The sequence below is a fragment of the Microcaecilia unicolor genome, chromosome 6, assembly GCF_901765095.1.
Source record: "Microcaecilia unicolor chromosome 6, aMicUni1.1, whole genome shotgun sequence".
Taxonomy (NCBI): domain Eukaryota; kingdom Metazoa; phylum Chordata; class Amphibia; order Gymnophiona; family Siphonopidae; genus Microcaecilia; species Microcaecilia unicolor.
This window is the reverse complement of record NC_044036.1, coordinates 156,519,612-156,530,634: the sequence shown is the minus strand read 5'-3', so window position 1 is coordinate 156,530,634 and position 11,023 is coordinate 156,519,612. Positions and strand designations below refer to the sequence as shown.

The 11,023-nt window shown below is 43.9% G+C and overlaps 1 protein-coding gene across 1 annotated transcript in view; it reads left to right on the top strand.

The window, feature by feature from the left end:
• The first annotated feature begins 8,422 nt into the window (after positions 1-8,422).
• ABHD6 (abhydrolase domain containing 6) overlaps positions 8,423-11,023 on the top strand; it is a 51,998-nt gene continuing 49,397 nt past the window's right edge. The window contains exon 1 of the mRNA XM_030206568.1: positions 8,423-8,498. The gene's annotated coding sequence lies outside the window, so the exon portion shown is untranslated. The remainder of the gene's footprint in view (positions 8,499-11,023) is intronic.

The following is an 11,023-nucleotide window of genomic DNA, read 5'->3' as shown; positions in this document are numbered from 1 at the left end:
ACCAGTTAACTCTGTCAAGGTATTCTACCTACACTGCTACGGATAAATCCCAACTGACAATCTCAGTGACCACCAGCAAGATGTCTTTCTATCCAGGACAGCCTTCTCATCAAACCCTTACCACAGTGGCGCATATACCATCCCCATTTCGTTCTCTCCGGCATCTGCCCTTCTCATGCCTAACCTCAAAGCTTTGTAATAGTCTAAACCTGTGGTTTTCAACCCAGTCCTCAGGGGCCACCTGGCCAGTTGGGGGTTTTCAGGATATCCACAATCAATATGCATGAGGTGTATTAGCATGCACTTCTTCCATTGCATGCAAATATTTCTCATGCATATTCTTTGTAGGTATCCTGAAAAGCTGACTGAAAACCACTGGTCAAAGCAGCTACCAATACTAGTAAGGTCACTACACAACTAGCTGGCTTTCCAGGTCTCCTCCATAACCTGCTAGCTGGAGTGGGCAACCTCGGTCCTCGAGGGCTGCATCCCAGTTAGGTTTCAGAATTTCCCCAATGAATATACCCTTACCATACCATCACATTCTTACCATTCATACTACATTCAAACTTGTGGGTACAACCTGCCCTTCATTAAGGAATCTCTATTACCTACTGCATCAAACATCTTAAAAATATTCCATCATATAATTATATAAATTTCACTGTTATTTTTTTTTCATGAATTAAATCAAATATTGTTTCTTAATAAATGTCCATCTTACCATTCCTTAATAAATGTCTTCCTTGTTGCAATGATTTTACCCCACTATTCACTTACCTCCAATGCTTTAGTTCCAAAAGTCATCAGTCCCACATGTATCACCACACACCGCATCCGATTTCGTGAACCGTCTTGTCAATTGCAATGTTCTCATTTTTTTTTTATTTCTGCTTAGACCGATTCACTTTTCTCCCAATGTAATCCTTAACAAAACTCACAGGAATGTCTGTTGCTTGAAATCCTGAAAACCCAACTGGGTTGCAGACCTCAAGGATTGAGGTTGCCCACATACCTAGCCAGTCAGGTTTTCAGGCTGTCCACAAAGAATATGCAAGAGATAAATTTGCATACAATGGAGGTCGGGCATGCAAATTTATCTCATGCACATTTATTGTGGGTCCTGAATACCTGATTGGCTAGGTGTGTTCTGGGGACTACTACTACTACTACTTATCATTTCTATAGCGCTACTAGACGTATGCAGCGCTGAACACTTGAATATGAAGAGACAGTCCCTGCTCAACAGAGCTTACAATCTAATTAGGACAGACAAACAGAACAAATAAGGGATAAGGACAAAGAGTAGCAAGATTCCGTGCAGAATCCTAAAGAGTAGCAAGATTCCGGAATCCCATAGTACCAAGATTCTGTGCAGAATCCCAAAGAGTAGCAAGATTCTGGAATCCCAAGACTACTACTACTACTTATTTCTATAGCGCTACTAGATGTATGCAGCACTGTACACTTGAACATGAAGAGACAGTCCCTGCTCGACAGAGCTTACAATCTAATTAGGACAGACAAACAGGACAAAGAAGAGATAAAGGAATATTAAGGTGAGGATGATAAAATAAGGGTTCTGAACAAGTGAATAAGGGTTAGGAGTTAAAGGCAGCATCAAAAAGGTAGGCTTTTAGCTTAAATTTGAAGATGGTCAGAGATGGAGCTTGACGTACCGGCTCAGGAAGTCTATTCCAGGCATATGGTGCAGCAAGATAAAAGGAACGGAGTCTGGAATTAGCAGTGGAGGAGAAGGGTGCAGATAAGAGAGATTTACCCAGTGAACAGAGTTCCCGGGGAGGAGTGTAGGGAGAGATGAGAGTGGAGAGGTACTGAGGAGCTGCAGAGTGAATGCACTTGTAAGTCAATAAGAGGAGTTTGAACTGTATGTGGAAACGGATAGGGAGCCCGTGAAGTGACTTGAGGAGAGGGCTAATATGAGCATAGCGACACTGACGGAATATTAGTCATGCAGCAGAATTTTTAACAGATTGAAGAGGAGAGAGATGGCTAAGTGGGAGACCTGTGAGAAGCAAGTTGCAATAGTCTAAGTGAGAGATGATAAGAGCGTGGATGAGGGTTCTGGTAGTGTGCTCAGAAAGGAAAGGGCAAATTTTGCTGATATTACAGAGAAAGGTTTTAGCAGTCTGTTGAATAGGTGCAGAGAAGGAGAGGGACTGGGCTGAGAACCATTGCACTAGGACTATTACCCCCATTAGGCACTGATATTCAGTGTCAGCACCCATTCAGGTACCAGCATTGAACATCTGGGTACTTGTCAATCTGCCAGGAGTTACTCGAGTATTTCTGATATTCAGAGGTGCTACCCAGACAGCTACCTGGTTAACTTAGGTTGGCCTTTTGGGAAGTAGTCTCCTGTTGCAAGGTTTTGAACTAACTTTACAAAATATGCATATCTGTGTGTAAAATAAGGTGGGAAAGTTATGTATGCTAAATGGCAGGAATCTATGTAGATTCCATGAGATAATTCTGAAAAACGAAAGCATGTGCATTGTTTCCCTTAGAAAACTGGTGTAACCTACACACATACAGTACTTGCTTCACAAATCAGGAAACCTGTTATATAATCTCCTCAAGTTGTTTGACTGTGGAGGGAGCTTGTGTTGCCCTTACTGAGGTGACATCAGACTTTTTTTTTTGTTAATGCTTACTAGCAAATTGATGTACTATATCTGACGTTGTGTAAGGCATTATGCTATATAATAAGTAGGCAGTTTAAAAGCTGTGTAATAGTGGTAGAGAAATGTTTGTCCTTGATTACTTTTTTTTTTTTTTTTTTAAAGTGAACATCCTAGCTCTACTTTGTTCCTGTTTTAAGAGAAATTTCTCTGAATGTGTCACGTGTTATAAAACCTGAGATTCTGTGGTAACTTGAATAGACTCCAAAATTTCACTTCCATGTAGCAGAATACTTTGAATGAGGCTATTCAATAATTGTGTAAATTGAGCAGGACCACCAAGAGACAGAGCTGCCACTGCCCCCCCCCCCCCCCCCACACTCCCCTTGTCTTCCTGCATCTGCTCCTCCCTTGGTCTGTCACTCTCCTGCCGGGACCCAGGTTATCGTGTTAACGCAATCACTTGGGTCCCAACACACAGGAGGAGAGAGACAGACCCTGGCTCTGGAGGCCGGGCCCGGGGAATCTTGCCCCCTCTGGGAGGCCCTGAATATGAGCTTTTAGTGATTAGTTGTTTATTGTAGTGATAGCCAGTGAGTTCCTTATTGCAGAGAAAGCTCTTGGAACTTTTTCTTCTAATATCTTTTATAAATATTTTAAAGGTGGGGACTGGACACAATGTTTGGAAATGTCAGTTTAGTTAGACTCCTGTTGCCACTCCAAATACTGCTAGTCATATATCGGTTTATTTTCTCTGGTTATACACCCTTGACAATTACATGATGTTTACTTTCCTTGGGGGTCCTTTAACTAAAAGGCTGCCACGCGGCAACCTGGAACTACCGCCGGCCCAACGCATCCACTGGCTGTAGTTCCGCCTCGAGCGCGCAACATCTCTGGCACTACAGAAAATTCCAGAATTTATAGCATGGAGCTAATGCTGCGATAAAGGGTTACCAAAGGAGCCCTTCCCGCACATGGCCATGTGGTAAGAATTATTTTACCACATAGCTATGTCTTGTTTTAGGGGCTTTTTACCTGCTGCAGAAAAAACGGCCCCCACCACTACTGCAAGACTCGCTTTACCGCAGCTTAGTAAAAGGACCCCTTGCTGATCATGGGCACTAACTAACAGCAGAGTAACTTTCAAAATTCTCTATGAACAAACCTGGGAGCTTTTTCAGGTCTGGTCATCCTGACGTTGGTGGAGATTACGTGCAGTCCCTCCCCCATCCTTGCCAAATACTCTCACGCCTTGAACTCCTGAAGAATGTGAGCTAAATCCAAATCTCTTGTCCCTCTGTCTCATGCTGTATATCTCCCCCAGGGACAATCCCAGCACTCTCCTCCTTCCTACACATTCCTCCCTCCCTAGGTCAAACTCCAGCATTCCGTCTCCTCCCTTTGCTTCCTGACCCCTGGTCTGACTCTACTTCCATTTCCCCCCAGCCCTGATTATATCAGCCTTTAATAGGAAAGAGTCCACAGGATTGGAGAAGAACACCTGTAATCCTTCACAAAAGTTGTAACAGAGGAGTTTGGAAATTATGTATCAGTAAACTTTAACTGAAGGGAAAGATATAGAGATCTATGTACAATCCAGGAAGATGCAAGATCTCTTAAAATGAATCTGATTTCTTTGATTGGTTAAGTAGAAAACTAGGCTGGCGGGTACGTGCTGAATGGTCTACTTGGCTTTTAGCAAAACCTCACACTGCTACTCATAGGAGACTTGATACTAAATTGAACAGCTTGGATGGGGGGCCAAGGTGGTGACTTAAGTTAGAAATTGGTTGACTGACAAAAGAGGGTTATGGTAAATTAAATTCAGTCATAGGAAAGAAAGGTGAATAGTGGCATAGGAGCCAGCTCTGTTGATGCCAGTGGTTGCTGAGTATCCCCAATGTTGATCAAGCTCCATCATTGTGTCCAGGGAAAGGTAATCACCCCAATTATTTTGGAATGTTGGCACTTGTGACTAATGGAGCATTTCAGGGATCATTTTGAGTGATACTACAGGAGGGTTTGAAGTCAATGTTTGCCTTTACAAAGATGATGAATATCTGCAAAGAGTGAACATCTCCAAGGGAGTAGATAACATAACACACTAGCTACAACAATTGGAAGACTGGCCAAATGCTCGGTAGTTAAGCTTTCGGGTGAAGAATTAAATGCATAGAGATGAATTTGAGGCACAGAAATACAAAGAAGCTGTATACAATAGGAGAGAGACTGATATGCACCAAGAGTGTCTGAAATCTCATGATTATGAAACAATACAACTAAGTGGTAGTCAAAGCCAGAGGGATGCTAGACTGCCTAGAGACATAACTAGTAGGAAAAAAGGCAACAATGCCCCCGTACAGGTCTTTGTTAAGGCCTCATCTGGAATATTAAGTTCAGTTTTGGAAGGATGTATTAATATTGAGAAGTGAGAAGTAGGGTGGAGGAGTAGCCTAGTGGTTACAGCACTGAGCTTGACATCCAAAGGTAGCCACTTCAAATCTCACCACTGCCCCTTGTGATCTTGGGCAAGATCTTGGGCAGTCATTTAACCCTCTGTTATCTCAGATACAAAATTAGATTGTAAGCCCCCCCCTCCCCCCGGGACAGGGAAATACCCAGTGTAGTAACTCACCTTGAGCTACTACTGAAAAAGGTGTGAGAAAAATATAAATAAATAAAGTGGCCCATGGAAAAGCAACCAAAAGGGTTGAATCTGTACCAGAAGGCATACAAGAGATGTGAGGACATAAATGTATATATAATTTAAATACTAAGGAAGCCATAGAACAAGGAGACATGATAAACCTGCAAGGAGGTAGGCTAAAATATTAGGATATTTTGTTTTTCACATAAAGGGTGGTAGATACATGGAATAACTTCCCAGAAGAAGAGGTAAAGAAAAATGGTGTTACAGAGACTGTGCAAGGTATTAAGTACCACAGATAAACCTTCAGCTTTACATCCATCAGGTCCTCTACAGCTAATCAGCTTTCTATACCCACTTTATTATATCGTAGACTTCAATCTACTTGTAGTTCTGCTTTTTTCTTGCTCAGTCCTTCCCTAATGTTTTTTCCCATGAGCCCCTATAGGTGAATGGCTGACAATCACACATCCTAAACATCCATAATATCAAGACTTGTCCAGAAGGGTTAGGAATAGGAGAAAACCAGGACAGGCTCTAGAGTCAAATAAGTGTTTAGTCTATGTATCTCCTTGATCAAAAGAAGAAACCATAATTTTCAGGTTGATCCTAGGTTGTAATTTAATCGTTTGTAGTTTTAGTTTAGTTTCATATTCTATTCTTTTAGACAATTTATCACGCCTAAAGTTTTTTATCCATTACCTCTTATTTCTTATTATGAAAATGAACTCCCTTACTGGAACACCTAACCTACTTTGTCTCCTCCACCTTAACTATGTATTTCTCTTTTCCGAAATTGGTGATCACCATTATGGAACAATTGTAAGCCACATTGAGCCTGCAAATAGGTGGGAAAATGTGGGATACAAATAAATAAATAAATAATCATCTGGCTTTTAGAATGGGTTATTTTAAATCAGAGGAGGCAACGCTAACCACTAACCACAAATCAACTTGATCCCTGTGGCAAGGATTTAATTATGTTTTAGCTGCTCCTCACTTCAGGCTCTCACCTTGCAGCTCCCTAGCAATGTCAGCCCCTGAAATGGCTCTAGGTGACATGGTAGTGGTGCCTGGGCTCTCAGACATGTTATCAACGTACACAGAAGAGACAGCTCTTAGGACTTATTTCAGGCTACAGACAGAGGTTAGTTGAAGTGGCAAGTAGCGAGTGGGGCCACGGTGGGAGTGTGCACTGCCCATCCCCATCGCTGTTCCCCCTCCTCAGCACATGCTCTAGTAGGCCGAGAGAGAGTGTGGAAGAGACATGGACGTTGAGGGTACAGGTTTCCATTGTACAAAGAACAAAACATAGCTCTTTGTACTCCTATCACGTGCTCTTAGTGTGTGTATTTTTGCATTGCCAGCCGAGTCGAGGTTTGTCCTTCCTAATTAGATTGGAAGCTCTGTCGAGCAGGGACTGTCTCTTCATGTTCAAGTGTACAGCGCTGCGTACATCTAGTAGCGCTATAGAAATAAGTTGTAGTAGTAGTCTTGGGCTTCTGGAATCTTGCTACTCTTTGGGATTCTGCACAGAATCTTGCTACTATGGGATTCCGGAATCTTTATACTCTTTAGGATTCTGCACGGAATCTTGCTACTCTTTGTCCTTATCCCTTATTTGTTCTGTTTGTTTGTCCTAATTAGATTGTAAGCTCTGTGGAGCAGGGACTGTCTCTTCATGTTCAAGTGTACAGCGCTGCGTACGTCTAGTAGCGCTATAGAAATGATAAGTAGTAGTAGTAGTCTTGGGATTCCGGAATCTTGCTACTCTTTGGGATTCTGCACAGAATCTTGCTACTATGGGATTCCGGAATCTTGCTACTACTACTACTACTATCATTTCTATAGCGCTACAAGGCATACACAGCGCTGTACACCATACACAAAGACAGTCCCTCTTTAGGATTCTGCACAGAATCTTGCTACTCTTTAGGATTCTGCACGGAATCTGGCTACTCTTTGTCCTTATCCCTTATTTATTCTGTTTGTCCTAATTAGATTGTAAGCTCTGTGGAGCAGGGACTGTCTCTTCATGTTCAAGTGTACAGCGCTGCGTACATCTAGTAGCGCTATAGAAATGATAAGTAGTAGTAGTAGTCTTGGGATTCCGGAATCTTGCTACTCTTTGTCCTTGTAATTCGCCCCTTCCTCTCTGAGCACACCACCCGAACTCTCATCCACTCTCTCATTACCTCTCGCCTTGACTACTGCAACCTACTCCTCACCGGCCTCCCACTTAGCCACCTATCCCCCCTTCAGTCCATCCAGAACTCTGCCGCACGTCTTATCTTCCGCCTTGACCGATATACTCATATCACCCCTCTCCTCAAGTCACTTCACTGGCTTCCGATCAGATACCGCATACAGTTCAAGCTTCTCCTACTAACCTACAAATGCACTCGATCTGCAGCCCCTCCTTACCTCTCTACCCTCATCTCCCCTTACCTCCCTACCCGTAACCTCCGCTCTCAAGACAAATCTCTCCTTTCAGTACCCTTCTCCACCACCGCCAACTCTAGGCTCCGCCCTTTCTGCCTCGCCTCACCTCACCCCATGCTTGGAACAAACTCCCTGAGCCCATACTCCAGGCACCCTCCCTACCCATCTTCAAATCATTGCTCAAAGCCCACCTCTTCAATGTCACTTTCGGCACCTAATCACAACACCTCTACTCAGGAAATCTAGACTACCCCAACTTGACATTTCGTCCTTTAGATTGTAAGCTCTTCTGAGCAGGGACCGTCCTTAGTTGTTAATTTGTACAGTGCTGCGTAACCCTAGTAGCGCTCTAGAAATGTTAAGTAGTAGTAGTAGTTATTTGTTCTGTTTGTCTGTCTGTCCAAATTAGATTGTAAGCTCTGTGGAGCAGGGACTGTCTCTTCATGTTCAAGTGTACAGCGCTGCGTACGTCTAGTAGCGCTATAGAAATTATAAGTAGTAGGTTTAAATTGTTGCCCCTACGCCCGAGGAAATTTCCTGCTGCCATGGTGCAATGAATAGCCCAACGCTGGCTTCACCGCAGCGGTCACAGTGTCCCCCGCTGCAGAGAGGCGGCCCTGCTTCCTTCCGGCCAAGGTTTTTCATCCAACCTCCCGGCTTCTGCCGAATGCGACTGCGTCACTTCCGGCCGGGGAGTGAGAGCACAGCTGCCAGGCCCAGTAGCCGTCACCCTTCCAACAGAGAGCGGTTAAAGGGGAGAGGAGGTAAGTGGCGTCCGAGTAGGATGGGAGCGGTGGGGGCCCCGGGGTTGGGTCTGTGTAATAAGCGCAAAGCTCTGCGGGCTCGTGCTGCATAATCGGCCTTTGTAAACCTCACGCTTGATCACAGTATTTCAGACCTAGATAGTCTGGGACAGTGTGTGCAGCAGTGCCATACCGGAGTGTGACGTGAAGCACTGATATGCACAGCTGTGACTTGTGAGCGTGCAGTAGTGCCGTATTGGGGTGTGAGTGTGCAACAGTGTCATATGATGGTATGACATGTCAGTAACAGTGCAATACTGCAGTGTGATATGGTGGCATACAGAAGAGTCATATCCAGCTGTGACTGGTGTGTGACATGCCAGCAGTTCTATATTGGAGCGTGATGTGTTAGTGAGCAGCAGTGTCATAGCAGTGTGCAGCATGCTTGCAGAATCATACAGGTGTGTGATAGTGTGCAGCAGTGCCATATTGGTACGTAGCACAGCAGCATGTAGCAGTGCAACACATGTGTGACAGCATTGTGTGGCAGTGCAAAACTGGCACGATATATAAAATGTGTCATTGTGCCATATGAAAAGTCCATTAAGCCTAGCATCCTGTCTCTGAGAATGGTCAATCCAGATCATAAGTAGCATGGCATATGACATGTTGACATGTACAGGGTCAGCGTTTTCTGTAAGTGAACTAGGCTATTGCCTAGAATGCTGAGATTTAGGGGGCAGCAAATAGCAGCAGGCAACCTGGATGTTCCCCCCCTTCCAATCAGCAGCAGGCAGAACAGCTGGAACTAGCAGGCAGAATGGAAGCTAAATAAGGACGGGCAGGGCCTCAGCACATGCACACTGAAGACCTGCCACATCTCTTGCTTACTCTGATGCTACAGACATCTTCTGTGGAGTGGGTAGGGCATGGCATCCTTCAGTTCTGGCATGTGCCAAGATTCCATTTATGTATTTATTTGTTTGTTACATTTGTATCCCACATTTTCCCACCTATTTGCAGGCTCAATGTGGCTTACATAGTACCGGAAAGGCATTTGCAGATTCTGGTGTGAACAAATACAATGTGATGTTGTGGTAAAATGAAGTTTATATGGCAGAGCCACAATGAGAATCGTAGAGCGGAGGAGTTGAGTTATGTTCATTACGTGCTTTAGTTTTCTTGTGTAGCTGAGGTCAGGCATTTAGGTTGGATTGGGAGGGTATGCTTTCTTGTTTGGCTGCTGGCCCTGCCTGTTGAGCTCTGGCCTTTATGCACGGCTGCTGCAGCAAGGGATGAGGGGGGGGGGGGGGGGAAGAAAGGGGAGATGCTGGACCACTCAATAGGGAGGACATGAGATACTGGCTTGCCAGGGGGAGGAGAAGAGAGAGAGGAATATTGATGGTCCATAGTGGCAGATGCTGGACTGTTAGGGTAGAGTGAGGGACCTTGGGGTGGGGTGCAAGACTGAATGTTTGCCTACAGCACCTAATAACCTTTTACCACCTCTGCACATGTAACAGTGCAATACCAGTGTGACATACTGATTTACATGAGCTTCATGTCACATACTGTACTAATAGCACACTGCTCTAACTGTGCATTGGTGTACAATAGTGTGACACAAGCTGGAGTTACGCCTGATACTAGCTAGTGGTGCAACAGTGTGTTACTTCTATATTTTAATGTATAAAAAGTGGGAGTGCGACCAAGGATACCAGAAACTGGAGGATGTTCTTAAATAAAAAACTTTATTGAAGGTTTGAGTCTTCAAACCTTCAATAAAGCTTTTTATTTAAGAACATCCTCCAGTTTCTGGTATTCTTGGTCGCACTCCCACTTTTTATACATTACTGTTTTTACCGTGGGGCGTTTGAGTTCTCCGCTTGCCGGCGGATCTTCTCTCACTTCTATACTTTAAACACATAAGGGCATAAGTAAATCCGGTGTTGCTTGGATAAAAGCAGAATTCTGAAGTGTTAAATGCAAAAATGTTTTAAAATAGAATTTTTCACCAGTGTTTGCTCAGTGAGCTACATGCAATGATTTTATGTGGACAGACTGCAAAAGATTCTTGTCTTAGCTTTGCTTTGGCTCTGGGCTCTTGTCAGCTGTATGGATTGTGTACACGGCTTTTGATTGTGTAGTTTAAAAATAACATTCTGTCCTCATCCTACTACAAGTTCTCTACTCATCACCTGTGAAGATAATTTTTGTTCAAACAAAATGATCTAAAAGGGCAGTTGAAGCCTGATTTTCTGTGGAAATGCATGTTTCCTTGTGCATTGACGTGTTTCTTTTTGTGGCTGCAGCCTTTTCACACACACAGAGCATAGGACAAGGTGGAGAAGTGTGTGCCTGTAGGGAAAGGGAAATGGGACTTTATATACCGCCTTTCTGAGGTTTTTGCCACTACATTCAAAGCGGTTTACATATATTCAGGTACTTATTTTGTATCAGGGACAATGGAGGGTTAAGTGACTTGCCCAGAGTCACAAGGAGCTGCAGTGGGAATTGAACTCAGTTCCCCAGGACCAAAGTCCACT